The sequence below is a fragment of the Sinohyriopsis cumingii genome, chromosome 2 (assembly GCF_028554795.1).
Source record: "Sinohyriopsis cumingii isolate HCF-2022 chromosome 2, ASM2855479v2, whole genome shotgun sequence".
Lineage (NCBI taxonomy): Eukaryota > Metazoa > Mollusca > Bivalvia > Unionida > Unionidae > Sinohyriopsis > Sinohyriopsis cumingii.
This window is the reverse complement of record NC_142962.1, coordinates 142,532,675-142,550,975: the sequence shown is the minus strand read 5'-3', so window position 1 is coordinate 142,550,975 and position 18,301 is coordinate 142,532,675. Positions and strand designations below refer to the sequence as shown.

The following is an 18,301-nucleotide window of genomic DNA, read 5'->3' as shown; positions in this document are numbered from 1 at the left end:
TGGCGGGAAATTTTAAGATTAGGATGAGTAAAATGTTACAGCAAAAACAACAACACAGATTTTTAATTGGCGGTTTTGTGATCCTCACCGGTCAATGCTTACGTGATAAACTTTCCAATGAAATTGTCGCTATCTTATTATGATAATGAAAATACATTGAAGTACGAACTCATCTCTTGTTTCTATCATACCCCTAAATTGTTGTTGTCAGTAGTGTGTATCATTTTCATATACTATTCAAATATATAATCCAACGAATTGCTCATTCAGTTGAACTTATACCGATATATTTATTTCCACTTGCAGTAAAGTCTCATATATATTCTAAATTCTCGTAAAAGACATTCAAGGTTGTTAAGATCAGTGTTAACACTTCGAAAGAAGCAAAGGCATGAAATTTACTAAAGTTCAACAAACAATTTATTTCCCTAGAATACAAAGTGAAAGTTGAAAAGACATCGTATTGTACATCAAATCCCAAATAGTCTTAGTTGTTCTATCACAAGTACAAATGGACAGAATGTTTCTGCTTGAGAGGATTCATTATGTAAGGATGCTGTTTCACATGTATAGAACCTATACTATCAACTTCATGATAATAGATTTTATTTGTTCGTGTTGGAACATCAGGAAACAAGTGTTCATATTCACATAATAGCTGTTTCAGTTCACTCTTTTCCTGTGGTTGAGATATGAACGTTTCTAGTCCAGATTGTTTTATATTTTTAAAGTCCGAAGAGTGGTTATATTGCATTCCATCGTTCACATCCTAATTGTGTAAGAAAGGTACAAGTAATCATATTTAATGATAAAATGGGCTATCTCTAACCAATACCCCATTAACGTATTTAAAGAAGTCACTGCTCCGACAGTTGCATGTCCTCTGAGTAGGTCTAATGCCAAGTTCACACAATAGAGATGAACATTAACAAAGTCAGACTCTACTCCCTGAATAAGAACACTTTCAATAGAAGCAGACTTCTCAGATGAAGACAAAGTACATGATAACAAAAGACTCTAGAAGCTTAGTCTCCTAGTATTTTAATAGGGGTAGACTTGGCAGAATCACCTAAAAGTGATAGGAATCTTTCGCCAAGAATGGTTCATAAGTCTCCAAAATAGAATCAGACTGGGGTTTCTTTTGACCCTACAAATTTGCTGCTTTCAAATACAAGACCGTTACATTGAGCTCTTTGAAATAAAAACATTAGGAATAACTCCATTTATATTCTGCTGCTTATTTTTCAACCTCTAGTAATCAGAAATGACGTGCCCTTTCTTTGCACAGTAAGTGCATTTAGGAAGAGATCATTAATTTTGATCAGTCTTATCAGAAGTTTGATTTGTAAAGGTTGTGCTAGACAGAGATTTGGAAGTACTCGTATGAGACTGAGATGTTTTTCTTTTACCAAAAAACCTGCTGAGAGGAAGACATCTTGACAATAGAAACTTTGTAACCTTAGGAAAAATCATCAGCTATGCGAGCAGCATTTTCCAAAACTTCTACATTTTTGCTCATCAATATTGGTCTTGACATTTATAGGGATGTATTTCTTGAACTCTTCAATTAATGTGAGCTGTCTGGCAAGCTGATGCAACTCTTTCTTTTACAAAGACTCGAACCCTTCCTGGGTAGGGCTTGAAATAACGTTTACTACATTGGATGATATTGTGAATGCTTGCTGCATTCATTAAGGATTTTTCAAATGTGTGAAATTAAAATCTTTATCACGGACAATAAAAATTCCGAACCAAAGTCAATTTACATTTTAAAGACAATATCTTTATATTTCTTAAAAGGTTTTAAAGAAAATCAGATCCCGGAGGAGCCTCCAATTTCTTTTACGACTCTATGGTCTTGAAACTAAGTAACAAGAAGAAGCAAAACCAACAAGTTTAGTAAAGTCAACGAACAATTGATTTCCCCAGAATACAAGGTGAAAATTCAAAAGACACACCCTTGTAAATTAAATCCCAATAATCCTAAATGTTCTATCACAAGTCCAAAAGTATAGAATATTCCTATTGAATTTTAATAATCTTGAATATGGTGATATACAAATAGTCTTAATGTCTTATCTATCTATCTATCCCACCAGAGAAAATCTTATAATGCTTTCATAAAGTACTCCATTTAAAGTCTGTTATATCAGGACCTATTCACGTTTTTAAATTAGTGAAGGAAGGCATGGGCATCGTAGCATGTTTTTTATTCAAAAGTTACCCAAATTCGGCAACATATTATAATCAGCTGGGGGAGTATTCAATTCTATGAAAATACTGATTATGATCCAAACGTGGAAAACTCTCTACCTTTTATTGCAGAAAGAAACACGCATTTACAAAACAATAAAAAGAAGACATTTTAAAGCTAATGGAAAGCCATCCCTTAATATCCCACACCACAGTTTCGTATTTTGGACAAGGTTACATTTTTACAGAAAAAGCTAGTCACTATATTTAACCTTTGTGAGTATGTGTTATTTGACGAAGAATCAGGAAATACTTATGTTGGCATAAATTATGTTCATTTCAGCAGTCAGTGAGTGCAGATGCAACATTCGAATGCGGGTATCTAGCTCAGTGTGATTTTCACAGCGTTCGAGAATGTGAGTATCTGGTTCCGTATGATTACCACAGAGTTCGATTACGGGTATCTAGCTGTGTGATTATCACAGCGTTCGAATGCGGATATCTAGATCAGTGTGATTGCCTCAGCGTTCGAATGCGGGTACCTAGCTCAGTGTCTATACCACAGCATTCGATTGCTGGTATCTAGCTCCATGCCATTACCACAACGTTCGAGTACGGATATCTAGATCAGTGTGATTGCTGCAGAGTTCGAATGCAAAACCTGGTGCTCAGATTGAACACCCAGTTTTAGAAAGCAAAACTGTATACGGTATGTTTGAGATGAGAAAGCAGATAAACCGAATTTCCAATATGTTAAAGCAGTTTCGCAAGTTCATAAGTTGGATTTAAACGTATGTGGAATATGTTAAAATCGCCAGTTACACCAATAGCGAATTTTATTTTGGATCGTAGAAGATAAAACAATTCCCAATATTGGGCACTTTTCACCACAAAGATTTCTATCGCGTGCTGAAAAATGGCGTTAAACCCCACAACAACAAAAACAACCACAAAGATTTAACCTCAGATAGACGACATATTTGACAGGAAGCGAAATTTTTTGAAACATGTGGAGCGTATTCAGCCTGAACAGATGACTTCTTCTTTTAAAAATATGTGACATCATCTGGAATGGCCACGTCATTTTGTTTAAATGCCACCTTTAATGGACGGGTTACATAATAAGACTGACACTGGGATTCATTTGTCACGATTCAATTTACAGCTTTTGATCAAATAAAACTTTTTAATTCTTTTTCCCACGCTTGACTGACAAGCAATTTCACGACACTTACATTACAAGATATCTCCGTTTAGAAATTACAATAAAATTTCCATGCAATATTACCTAAAAATTATCTCTTTGGATAATGAAAAACTGTTGTCGAGACTAACAGACGACGATTGGCCTCTAATAATTGGCTAGGAACATTGATTTTGCTTTGGAACTTTTGTTTTCATTTGTTCCACATGAGTACTTTTATTGTCTGCCGCTTTGTTGATATGTGAAGTCTTAGTTGTAACTTGTACCACGTTAATTTCCAAACTGCACGTCAAATCCACCAGATAAAGACTACAATTAGCTATTAATGTAAACGTTTATTGAAGTGTTCACTCATCGAAATTACAACTTGTCAATTGAATCATATCTGAGCTGGTTAGAAATGATTTAGAACTGAGCAAACAATATCCCGATGCTCCGAAAAGGTGCTTGACTTGGGTGAAGAGTTGATTGAAAGTGTCAACAGACGAGGCTGTAGTTAAGTGAATTCAGGTGTTTGACTAAGAGAGGAAATAAGTTGAGTTAAATAGTGGTATTCTCACCTTTGGTCGATTTTTGACAGCTTATTAGTAATGCATGACTAATATCAACATTACTTTGTTGAGAAGGAAAGAGACTGGAGTACTCAAACAGGTAGGAAATCATTTTTTCTTCTTTGCTTTGAACGCACCACTTTTAACACATTTGTGACTTTATCGTGCCGAGGAAATGGGATTTAAGGGCCCTCCCCAATGATACACCGAGGCAGCTGGCTTTGTATGGAACTCGCGGCCCTTAGGTTAAGAGTCAGACGCTCTGCCATGTGATCTAACGCGGGGAGAGAGAGAGAGAGAGAGTTGTTGTTGTTGTAGGGTTTAACGCCATTTTTCAACACAAGATAGGCTATACATGGCGGCCAGTATTAATGGTGGAGGAAGAACCCGGTAAAAACCCCGGAAAGAACCACCGACCCACGAGAAGCTACTGGCAAGCTTTCGAGAGAGAGAGAGAGAGAGAGAGAGAGAGAGAGACAACGAACAAATATTGTTATCAAAATCCTCGGCAAATTTTTAAAAAGTCTGTACAGTTTTATAACTGTTAGCCTGTAGGAAATACTATGGACTTAGCGATTCATGATTCATTCACTCTTACTCGTGAAACATGCCAATTCAAGTTTCTTCGACACTTTAGGGTGTATGTGTTTTAAATGTTGCCCGAAATTACCACTTTTTGTTTATATAGCTCAACATCAACTTATCTAATGAAAGTTTCAAACATACATATCTTCAGTTAACGTTGTCAACCTTACGTGTGTGTTATTAAACATTGACATTGTTTATTATGTGTTATTAAACACTGACATTGTTTATTATGTGTTATTAAACACTGACATTGCTTATTATGTGTCCTTAACTGATAACCTTGCATCAGATGTTTATTTTCTTGTTGTTTCCTATAAACATTGTTCCGATCAGCCGACGCTGACCTTAAAAATTATACAGATACGACATTGTGCTTTTCTATCTTATTAGGGGGTGGGGGTGGAAAGTACCTATTCACACACACACACACACACACACACACACACACACACCACCACCACCACCACCACCACCAATATTATCATCGATTGCTGTTTTCTTCGCATCAATTCATGTACATATCATGCTTGCAAAATTTGTACAATTTAATACATATTTTCTTTATTTTCCGTCATTAGTACAATATGTTCAATTAATTTGTACAACGAGGACCTTTCTTTGCACTTCTTCAGTCGTGAATTCGATACCCAATACCAACACGTGCAAGGGTATGTGACCGCCCGTCCATAGTCGGTAGTGTCAGTAGTACAGGTCGACAAGAATGACCAGTCAGTTTGTGGCTTTAAAAATGAATTATCAGACCGGCGCCCTGGAGGAAATTGTCCTTGCCTGCCTATACCATTCAAGCATGATAGAGACAAACCAATAATTATTTAGTGAGTGGTCTACCTCTTTCGTGTCTATTCCTCTAACATTTTTAAACGAAGAAGCTAATAAAGTCAGGCTAAACTTAGCGTAACAAGTTGTGATAACTTGTTCAATAAGCTTAACATGTACATAACGTACTCATGCTAGATTTTAATGGTCACCTCCGATCTTTCGATGTACCAGGACCGCTAATCGAAGTGAAGAGCTCAAAGTTTTATGGTGACGCCTTACCACAACGGCATCCAGATCTGTAGCCCATGGGTTGATTGACGTTTGCCGTATATTTTATGATGAAAATGTGAATCTGGAGAGAGAGAGAGAGAGAGAGGGTCCTCTTCCTAACAGATGTTCCAAAATGTTTGTCATTTTAAGATGATGACAAAGTAATTTTTTGCTGCGATTCGTTGACACGTGTCAACGTCATACGAATAATACAATTTATTATCCAGGAAAAGAATCATCTGACTTAGCAAAAACTTTGCGAAGAATGACTTTACAAAACTCTGTCCATTAGTTACAACATTGATGAAACTCCTCGATATAATTTGTCAGCGTCCAGATTAGCTGGGTCCATTGGAATAAAGCGGCGCACTCGATAAAATATAAGGAGTATTATTTGATCGTCATAGAGTGGATTCAACTACAGCGACTGTCAAGAGCTGTATCATACAGGTAATTATATAGTGTGGACTCTGTAGCTCTTTATTTAAAGTTGTGCGTATTTATTCGGGTGAAGTCGGCCTGGACTTTATTTAATATTGGAGAGAATGGCACATTTGATGATTGTCCGACGATTGTCTTACAATTTAAAACATGTTTCAATTTTCTGTTCTTTCGATCAGCACAGTAAAGCGATTTGGGTGAAATATTTACAGACATTTTGGTCAGAAAATCAGTCTAAAGACAGATCTTCGAAATCACTTGCGCAAATCTGCCCCAATAATATTACGCATTCGAGACTGCAACTTAAAGTCTAGTAGAATCTCAAACTTCATTTATCCTGCTCATTCCCGACGATATATATGTGTGTGTGTGTGTGTGTGTGTGTGTGTGTGTGTGTGTGTGTGTATTGCACCTGACATTGTACTATAATAGTAACCAATGGACAAAAGCCATGGACCTATTGACCACTGTTATGTCTTTTATGTCCCAATATTGTCCCAATATTGTGTATCTGAGTGCATAGTATGACGTGTGTCCATCCATCAGTCACATGTTGGATAAGTTTTGCGTTTAGGTAATTTCTGGCACTATATGGAGTATCCGTGTTCCATACGCACAGTTCGAGTTCGAGCTATGTTTAGTTCTGCTCGATTAATTAAATGATTGTACAGATTTACTTGTTAGATTTTGTTTGGTTTGGTTTTTTGGGGTTTAACGTAATTTTCAGCATATTATAGGCGGCCATTATTTTGGTGGAGTAAAGAATTCGCGAAAACCTTGACAAGAATCACAGGTTAACGGGAAGGTACTTGGAAGCTTTCTCACACACCCACGTTGGCCGAGCCGAGACTCGTACCAACACGGACAGATATTAGTAATCTGTAAGGCGAGCGCCTTTGACCACTTGGACACCCCGTGCCTGTTACATTGTAGGATAACATTAATGTTAACTTCGACAAAAGAAAGAAAGAAGAAAGGAAAACAAAATCGAAGTAATAAAATACGAGGGGGAAAATTCACTTAGCCATAACATTTATTTAGCAAGGAAATTACTTAATTTGGATACACTGAAATGCTCATCAGAACTGGCTTCTGTTATACTATCCATTTGTTTGCTGTCATCACTGAATTTATTTCTGTGTAGGCCTACACAATATCAGGTGTATCTTCACATACTTTTCCGGTTTCATGTTTAACTGGCTATGATAACTTGAAAGAAAAATAAATGAGGGTTTGACCATCGTTGTTTCACTTCATAATCGCGACAAGCCAATTTAAGACTCGCAGATGGGAAGAAAACTGTAGAACGATGAATTGTTTTATATCGTTATTTTCAAGAAGCGTTACAGTTTCAAAAAGCGTATCAACTATCGGCAAATTTCAGTATTTCATTGTTGTTTGCTTTAGAAGTCACACCATTACAGATGTCTTTATCTGATGTAAAATCTGCCATTCTGATACCTTGGACACCAAGATATGTCACGCACAACAGATCACATAACCAGGACATTTCTGGGCATCTTCACGTGCCTTTGTTTGAATACCATTGTTCTACGACTATAGATAGAAATCCAACTTCTACCTGCTTCGATATACGAAACTGATTCCTGATAACCTGATAAATGATGCGTTGCTAGAACTTGCAATGGGTACCATGTACCTGAATTGGTAATTAATGAGCCGTCTCATGGAATGATACTAGAAGGATTAACATAACTGGACACCGATAACTACTTAAATAGAACTCGTGGGTTTTGTTTGCTTTTTGTTTTGTGTTTTTGTTGGGGTTTTTTGTTGTTGTTTTTAAAAAAATGAAATTTATATGTTTCAGTCATTTGAAATGCGCCATGTAACAGGAAATTGTCTCTATATATTTGATGCTGCATTAGTAAACAAAAAATTAAAGAAAAATTAAATTAAATAGGAAAATGAAAAAAATCTGGGTCAAGAACGGATATGCTAATGTTTGAAGTTCCATTTACCCATCCCCTTTTATATGTATGGCAAAACTGTTTAATTGGAATTTTTTTATTATATACAATTGGGTGATACCACAACATGTCTACATGTTCAAGCTATGCGCGAAGCAATCTAAATTCATGAAAATTCTCACTTAGCAAGACTCATGAAAATGTTCGAAAGGCCATATTTTTCCCGGTCCTAACTTTGATTATATATGTACAATACTTAAATTACATCTAATTTAGCATGTTTAATTAAATGCATAATTTATGATAACTGAATGCATATACTTGCAAGTAAAACACCGGTTTATATTCTTTTATGGTTTGGTTTTGCTTTGTTTTGCTTTTTAATGAATAAAACAGCACGTTTTGTTTCCAGTATGCCTTGCACATAAAGGTCTACAACACATATTTTTCTCTTGTATAATTTCACTTTTGGACCATCACCTAAGATTTACTTGAGGGCTTCATTCTCTTACATTCTGAAAATGGACAAAACATAAATGTCTGTTTTCGTTTATTAAATTACTATGTAGAAGAAAGCATGAAGATTATGAAAATGTCGGAAGACTAAGACTATTATTATTATTGCATATGTACTTAACAGCAAATATATACAAAAAATCCGCTCAGGTAGATTTAAACTTTTTATTTTATAAACTCAATAAATCTATAACTGTTACTTCCGGTTCCTTCTTGCCTTTCTTGACCCGTTTCTTTCTTAATATAAAAATATGGTGTTTAACAAAGATATACTACAGTACTCCAAACTTAAATACCGTGACAAAAAACAGCGACTCCCGTTAATGACATCGGTGTGAACCATCGGCGTGAATAAATGAGTATACATGAATACTGCTTTTCATTGAGAAGAATGTGATTTATGGTTCAGTTTGAAGATACGAAAACAACTTCGATACAGAACTTTCACGTTTTTTTTTTTTTTTTTGTTTTATTTTTTGTCTACGTCTGGAACGAAACGACTGGACAGAGCAAGAAGTCAAAAACTCATGGCAAAATATGTCGTTAATTATAAATTAGTTGCATTAAATATTTATACTGAGAGGGACACTTCTCGTGAATTATAATTGTGGGACACTACTCGATCATTTTATAAATTTTGGACACTTCGAGTGAATTTTAATTTTTCTCGTGAATTATACTTTGGGGACGCTTCTTGTGAATTATAATTGTTGGACACATTTCGTGAAATATAATCACAAAAAATTATGAATTCCTTAAAACGAAGATCTATAACCAAATGCGCATACTCCAAATTTATTACAATAGGATTATCACATCGGAACCTTGGATAGCGAAGATGAGCGTCATTTTGGGTAATGTTCCAAATCTCTGACATATTGATATAATGCCAACATATTTGTTTTGGACAACTTTAATGTTAAAAATGTCGAACATTTGTAAAATGTTCGAAAATTTTGTTTCTAACCCATCACTCCACTTTATAGTTCTTTATCTTATTCTTTCCACTTTGATAGCACCGTGACATTATCAAGGTCAGTCACTGAAAACATAACTTTCATATTTCCGTGTTTATGTGTCTGATTTGAAAGAAAATGCACATCCGTATTCTTCGTCCATGCAAGTCATAATTATCTTGTGTATCCGTCAGAAATTTCGTCATAAAAGTCATGACTTAATCTACCGTATTATAAAGTTTAGCGCAGTTTACTCAAGTTTGTATTCGGTGTCTGTGATTCAGATTTTTTTAATATGCATTTGCTGTGTCATTTGAAAGGAGTCCTTCTGGTTTATCCTTGTGCTTAATACCAATTTACAGATGCATGCCAATTTTCAGTGTGATATATAATTTGCCATAATTTGTTTTATTAATTCTGTACATCACAGGCTAATTTCAGTCTCTGTCGCAAAAATCTACATTGTGCTACAACACTGTGTGCCACGTATCAGTGTATGCTAAGGAAGCATCTTGACCTCGTGCTTTGCTCCATCCTTGGTCAGGGATCATTACCTTATATTTTGCTCCATCTTTGTTATGGATATCATGACCTCGTGATTTGCTCGATAATTGGTCAGGGATCACAACCTCAAGCTTTACTCTATAACTGGTCAGGGATCATGACCTTATGCTTTGCTCCATCCTTGGTTAGGGATCAGGACCTCATATTTTGCTCCATCTTTGGTATGGAGATCATGACCTCGTGCTTTGCTCATGGATCACGGCATCATGTTTTGCTCCATAAATGGTCAGGGATCATGACCTCATGCTTTGCTCCATCCTTGGTTAGGGATCATGACTTCTTGCTTTGTTCAGTCATTGGTTAAGGAGCCTGGCTGCATGCTTTGTTCACTCCTTGGTTAGGGATCTTGACCTGATATGTTGTTCAATAGTTGGTTAGGGACCATGATCTCATCCTGTGTTCACTCCTTGGTCAGGGATCATGACCTCATGTTTTGCCCCATCCTTGGTCAGGGACCATGACCTCATGCTTTGCTCCATCCTTGGTTAGGGATCATGACTTCTTGCTTTGTTCAGTCATTGGTTAAGGAGCCTGGCTGCATGCTTTGTTCACTCCTTGGTTAGGGATCTTGACCTGATATGTTGTTCAATAGTTGGTTAGGGACCATGATCTCATCCTGTGTTCACTCCTTGGTCAGGGATCATGACCTCATGTTTTGCCCCATCCTTGGTCAGGGACCATGACCTCATGCTTTGCTCCATCCTTGGTCAGGGATCGTGACCTCATGTTTTGCCCCATCCTTGGTCAGGGACCATGAACTCATGCTTTGCCCCATCCTTGGTCATGGATTATTAAATTGACGTAATTGGAGTATAGTCTGATTCTGTTAATACACAGGTGATAAACGGCTATATCACATCATGAAATGTTTACTGTCTAGTATGATGCTTTACTTTTATGTGATAATACAAGCGTTTTATTTGCATGATACTTTCATCGCTGTATGCAGTTAAAGCTTAGCTGCAATAATAATTACAGTGTAACGTAGTTAATCCTAAAACATATAGAATTTACAAGGTTTACCCACGCAGAAAATAGTGAGTGTTTTCATACCATACAAGGTTTATCCATGTAGCACATACTGAGAGCGTTTTCATACCATACAAGGTTTACCCATGCAGCAAATAGTGTTTTCATACCAACCAAAAAATGTAAGATAAAATTCAGTACCCATAATAAAATCGTTTGAAGTTAAAGGCTGTGTTTTGCATGTGTAATACCAATATGCAGTTTTGCAATGCTCACTAGGGGGTATTTTCTCATGATTTTATGTAGGCAGAAATGCAGGTCGTGAAGTCAAGTGATGTTTACGTTGTCAGTTAAAGTTTGACAACTTGTTCTTCCATTGTTATTTTACCTGACACCGTGTCATTTAAAGACCAGTTGAAAAGCATGATGAGCAGCTCCTTTTTATTCCCCCTAATAATTACACCTGCCATAAACGTTTACTGGGATCCTATAGAACTTTGGTCCGTTGTTGTATAAGGTAGGTAAATAAATTGTGACTTTATTGGCCCCCATTCAATACCGATATAAGTTGTTATATACTACTCTCTGGAAGGTTAAATAGTAATGTTTGCATTTCTTTCATAAGCGTAAGAAGTGTTTCGTTTGGAAATCAAAGTTCTCTCATTCTCCTCGCTGATGCCTCAGCAGTGACACGAATCGGCTTTCAAAGCAAACGGCAATAATTGTTTGCCAATTCATCACCCCAAAAATTTACAACCTAGGTAGGGTCAAGAATTTTCTTCATCTTTCTTAAACTTTCTAATTTGATGAATCAATTGCATTAGATCTTCACCGATAAAGTTTACATACAACGCCCTTCGTACATTTTTACAGAATACGTTATCTATCATAAATTATATGGTTAGCTCATGTCTTAAAAGACACACAATAAAATGAAAATTAGAAAATTAAAAATAGAAGTATACTTAAAAGCATGACAAACTTATAAATTTGTATCTACATCGTTTATCATCCTTCATCGTGCCAGATTCGAGATAAGAGTAACTCAGTAATTCGTCAGGTATCAGTTAACCTGAGAGAGAGAGAGAGAGAGAGAGAGAATTTAGAGAGAGAGAGAGAGAGAGAATTTACAGCATTTGTATGAGCTGCAAGATATGTCGATTATGATTGTTATTTGCCATGAGAAAAATTATGACTTAAAATCAAGATACTTGATACAAATTACATTTTCGGAGTGACTGAACCGCAAATTTTCACCATCCGGCCACCATTTATTTATGATTAACATAAAAATTTGTTTCACATTTGATAAATACTACTGTTGTGGACCTGCCACTAGTCAAGGCATACGTGACATTTATTAATAAAAAAAAGCTACCAAGAATAAATATTTTACGAGACGCAGTGGGTTGCCTAAAAAAGCAGAGCATATGAAACGCTGGTCGGACTTTAATAAAACTTCCTCATCTTGAGTACTTGCTAATCTCAACATTATGCCCCTCTGTAAAATTTATATAAAGCCAACATTATGGCCGGCTGTTTATTGTATCAATGTTGACCCAAACCAGCCAAATTATTCAAAAGGTATACATATATCGTTATTGTAAATTAATAAGCATTTAAAATTTAAGCTCAGATCGTATAAAAGCTGGACTTGTACACCATTTTCTTGTATCTTAATACAGAACTAAACATGACATAACGCGCCGCCGCTACCGACGTCACTGTCGATTAAATGATCCATAAACAAAAACCGATTGTAAAAATCAAATATGTCACGACCAAAATCCGGTATCTGTAGTCTCTACTTGATGATGTATCTGATATGACCTCAGGTTTTGTGATATGACATCGTACCTTGTGAAATGACCTCAGGCGTTGTATTCGCAAAACATTGAGCAAGAAAATTAAGTCCCAAAATGTAAACATTCTCTAACTTTGATTAGAATAAGTGCAAATCGTGCAACGTTCAATATTTTCCTAATTTGTTTGCTCATCTACTCACTAAAGTGCAGATATTCTAAATATAATAGCTGATTTTGCAGTTTGGAACTTGAGTTCGAATTTCTTGGACCAAAAGATGAGGCCTGGGTTTAGAATTTGTTAACACTGGCCTCATCATTTCACATTTCAGTAAGGTAAATATTTCATTTTTAAGTTCGAATAGAAGATCAATATTTCCTATTAGAAAATTTATAATAATCATGTGCATAAATGGAATAATATTAGGCACATGCATTTTCATGAAAATAAACCCTCGTAAATTTCTGTATTAAACTAAATTTCACACAACTTTTAGAGAAAGTTCGGCGCGTAGTATTGCTTGATACCGATTCAAATTTTGATATACGTGCACATTCTTCTGCGTCATAATAGGGTCAAATTCTGACACTACAAAATATATTCATCTTTTTTTTTTTTGTTGCTACTTGAAACCTGTCCACCGAAAAATTATTTGATTAGAATTTCCGGATTTTATAGTTCGTGCTTTGCTGTTTATATTTTCCAACATAGGTAATAAGTTTCTCATGGGAACAAATTGTGATCGCCTCCTTGCGCATGTTCGACACAAGGTTTTAAAGTCACCCGTTTTTTTAAAAAAAATTCCAAGTCATTTATTGCACCAGATTTTAATTTATTTAACTTTGTTTAACCCCATCAACATAAGATTCGCGAGCAAATGCCATTTTTTAAACAATTGTTTTAATTCTTTATGTAAACGTCACATATCAAATACGTTTGCAAAGTGAAAACGTATCGTCTGTGTGTGAGATCACATTATTGACTGGACTGAGTGGGATCTCTCAAGTGCAATCACTGACAAACAATAAAACGTGGACGAAGAAGCAATATATTTTATACAGGTGTGTAAAGTGTTATGTTCAGTGTAAAAAGTCAATTTAAGGTTATCCCCCGGACAGACATATAGCACACGTGTGGCTTCACCCACGTTGTTTGTACACTTGGTCATACGTTTGATAAAGGAAAATCTTGTACCATTAATTTTGTTCAAAAAGTATTCTGTTCCATGCGTAAGTATTCATTTTAACAAAAAAGAGTTTCCAACCAGCTATACCTTGTGTGGAAATTAACACTAGCCAGTACATGGATTTAGCTTGACAATGCCATACATCCATACAATCAGTGAGCTGGTGAACCTTTGTCCATGTGAAATAAAATTTCTTAAAAACGGTGTTTTGCATTTATTTTCCATCTATGGAACGATCACTAAATTAAATGTCGGGGCCGGGATTCCGTGCTTTCGTGTTATTTGTCGTCATGACATTCTACCTGCACGAGGAAAAGAAAGAAAAAGCATTGCTGCCTGAAACGGATCAATAACTTAAGCCCCACCCCCACCCAAAGCATTCAGAAGAATCCAACATAGCTGTGTGTAACCACCAAACTCACTTGACATGCAGAGATGAATAGACAACTCCTCCACATGAAAAGGGGGTTGAAAACCATGGTAGAGTTAGCTATGATTAATGATTAGAAGAAGAAAAACGTCTTGAAAGGCCATTTATTATAATGCCTAAAGAACACTCAATAAAATGTTGCACACATTTTTAAACATAATGTGAAGTCATTATCCCTGAACAATTCGATCTGTAGAATATGTAAAACACCCGAACGCTTACCAAAGCTATTGACACGTCAAAAAAAAATAAAAATGGACGCCAACCTGAAGGAGCGATGCCAAGCAGCCTTATATTGTCCTGGGAAATTACATATCCTGTACCAGTTGCCTCAGACAATCTGGTAGGGGTGTGCTGTAATCGCTACAAGAACACAAGTTTGAGTAAATGATGCAGCTAAAAACAATCTATGGACGTACACCTATTTACATGAATGTTTCAAGTCAACATGTAGGAAGGAAAATGATTGACTGCGTAAGACATTTAAAGCGATCATACAGGCTACAAAAAGGGCATCACCGAACATTTTACTAGATTGGCCGCCTAAGACAGTTCAATCCTGCGTTAACACTGCAAGGTTTGGAGCACGGGTACACAAATGTAGCATGAGACCTCCACCTACCTATAGCCTTTATCTGCGGTTCTAAAGACCAGAGGAATAAGCAGTTGTGGCTCATCCAATCCTGACGCTTTGTGAAGTGCAAGCTCGAATATGTAAGCCAATGAATTTCATAGCATCTTGGAGCGCCGTACAAAAATTATTCCCTGAGATAGGCTTTACTCGATCGAAGGTAAATAAAGACCTGTCGGCGCAGCCTCTTGAACAGTTGTGACGTTCAGATACCTCACCAAACAAGTATAGCTGGTTTGTTTGGAAATTTGCAAATGTATGGGGTGACCAACATTGCTGTCTTTGAAGCTGTGGACGGTCAGATTGACTTTATCGCGATCAATGCGCAAATTCTACATCCAAATGACGTTCTACTGATCTATTCTTGTAACATGTCATATCGCATACTCTAAGAAAAGCAGAGAAGGCAACCTAAAATATGGATGGTATAAGCGTTTTTTTCGTACACGCCATCATTCAAGTTCTGGCTTTCATGGTGGAAAGGTCGACTACTTGAGTTAGGTGGCATTTACCTAAAATTATTCAGGTGATGAAAGACTTGTCGGGAAGGGTAGTTTTGGTATGGATGGTGCATCTGGATTGAACAATGCAATATTTTATTATATAAAGGAAAATCCGTTAGGATTTAGGGGATAGCAGAACAATTTTAGCCTGGCAGTGACCATGATCTGTGAAAAGTATTTATTGTGTGTGGAAAAAAAAATCACATGATGGGCGTAAGAACAGGAGAATTTTTACTGAACCCATTATTCATGAAGAACAGTCTGATAAAAGTATTTATGTTGTAGATTTGGAAAAAAAAATATATCGCTCTCGTTCCCTGAACAGGTCCTCTGAATTGGAAAGCCCTAGGATATCCCAGATTTAGTTGTGGAACTATACAGCATTGATTAATTAGACGGACTATTTCACTTTTTTTAAAGTTGATTTTATTAATACTTTAAATACAACCGTAAGAATGATAGGCACACTCTTCTCTCCCTCCCCCCACCTCTCTCTCGTATATTTAAAAAATTTTTATGGATTATTTCACTTCTTATATTTGGAACGTATGACCTGTCTGTACTTCGATTATCTGCGTAGAATGTGTGCTGCTAAATAAACGCATTATCGAATGATGGGATGTACTTGTTCTAATTTTGGAACTTCGCGGCTGCCAAATTTTCCAACTGAAATTGTCGATCTCTGCCTAACGCTGATGGTGGTTACGAGCCGTCTTAATCATTAAGAATTTGTTTTAAGCAGTTTTTATTGCCATTTTATTAAACAATATGGAAATGGACATAGTTATCTAACTCATCTAGGTCCTTTTCCAAACATACAAACACATGCCATTTATTTTACAAAGTTTCCACTATATCTGAAAACATGGTAAAAAATGTCATATAATGTAAAGACACGTAACATTTCAAAGGAAAACAGAAGGAGCACGTGTGTGCTAGATAGGGAGAAAGAGAAAAAAGAAAAGAAGAGTTAGAAAAGAGATTACCATGTGTTCAAATCATTGTCGTTTATACCGCTTATTTTTAGGTTTATAATTTGAAAACAATTGTGGGTATTAAACATATATAGTTTGATGGATATATTTCCGAATATTTAGGATTTCTGCAGAGTCGGTTTCTTTACTTGGTGCGACGTAACGTTTCAATAATAAATCAATACTTACATAAGGAGTGTGTTGAACGATAAAGTAAAAGGGCCGGGAGCTTCGGGTATTAAATCAGGTGTAAAAGAAAGAATAGTGTTCAACATGTTTGACAACACAACAAAAATGTCTTGCTCTCTTTCACCATATGCTCTCTCTATATACCAATTAAGTATCAGAGCTGTGTATATTGTACCATCCTTAAAGTACACGAAAATCTTATCAGACGCAAAATATTGACTTTGTTTCACAGTGTAGCATGGGCGCCCGCAGATAGGGGCAAGATGGAGGTTGGCACTAACCCACCTGACTCACCGATTTTTGTCTCTAAACATGTTTTGGCCTACATCCGTAAAACTTAATAGCTGACTACTACATGTATGCCACCCATCTACCAAGAAAATAATTATGCGAGCGCCCCAGCGGTGTAGAAGAGTCTCGCTGCCTTTCTTACCAACAAAGCTTAATAATAGGTAACATTTCGGTAAGCGTATGAACTCAAGAGTGACAAAAGCGAAAACGGTACATTTGTAACAAAATGAGGAACTAAACTGGCACCATACATAATTCACACTGGTTATTATATTATACAAAATACTTTCTGCAAACGTTTCTCGAAGTGACAGTCGGTTATAGTTTTTGATGTATTAAATCCAGGCGACAGATATGAAAACAGTATATTTGTAGCAAAATGACAAACCAAAATGACATCGTGTTGAATTGACACTGGATCGTTTGCAACGCACTTGAAATGACTGATTTAATTCCAGGGTGGGTTGATAATATAAAAATGGTGTGTTTGGCTTGTAAGTATCACTCACCATCACATATACTAAAACCCTTTCAAATGAGTTTATAGTAAATTCGCCTTGCTGACATAGGATCATATTAATGTTTATCACCGGACTAATGCTCATCTTCCTTGTCGGTATATAGTCTTACTTTCAAGGTGGCAGCCGCACTGTTAATTCCGTTTTACTCCAGAAGGCCATCTAATGTTAAACATATGGGCTACTATTTAATTCCCTTTGTCAGCAAAGGGCCATATTTTCAAGATGGCGGCCATAATGGTAATTCCCATTTCCACTAGAGGGTCATGGTTACCCCCAATGTATCCACCAATACTACTCTTCAGAGATTTCCAGGTCACTGACTCACCGAGAAAAATTCAAAAGTATTTACCAATCGTAAATGTAGTCCAGTGTATATGGCTTGTGCTTTACTTAGCGCATGTTTATTAAATATTAACAAATATGGAATTTGTAGCTAAAATACATTACCAAGTTTGAAGTGATTTTCGGTTTTATGAGGGTTTGTTATAGTGTTAAAATTTGTGACCGAAAATTGTTTCGGATTTCTGAGTATAGTGGTTTCAGTTTACTGGGGAAAAATGATGATATTTAAAGAAAGAAATTTGTGACCAAATATACATTGTGATCTTGATGGGATTAGGGTATGCTCTGTGTGTGTGTGTGTGTGTGTTATTTTTCCTATTCGTACATATTTTTTTCCGATGACTGATGAGTAGCTGAGAAACAAGGACTCTGTTGTAGGCTTAAGTAATATTTTTCTTCTTCCATTGTTTCCCGCCCACGTGCTTTAATACCTGAGTTTGTGGCAGAAGATAGTAATCACCTACTCGT

At 36.2% G+C, this 18,301-nt stretch overlaps 1 protein-coding gene across 1 annotated transcript in view; it reads left to right on the top strand.

Moving 5' to 3' along the window:
* Positions 1–3,646: 3,646 nt before the first annotated feature.
* Positions 3,647–18,301, top strand: part of LOC149805978 (ras-interacting protein 1-like) — a 50,291-nt gene continuing 35,636 nt past the window's right edge. The window contains exon 1 of the mRNA XM_089950780.1: positions 3,647–4,048. The gene's annotated coding sequence lies outside the window, so the exon portion shown is untranslated. The remainder of the gene's footprint in view (positions 4,049–18,301) is intronic.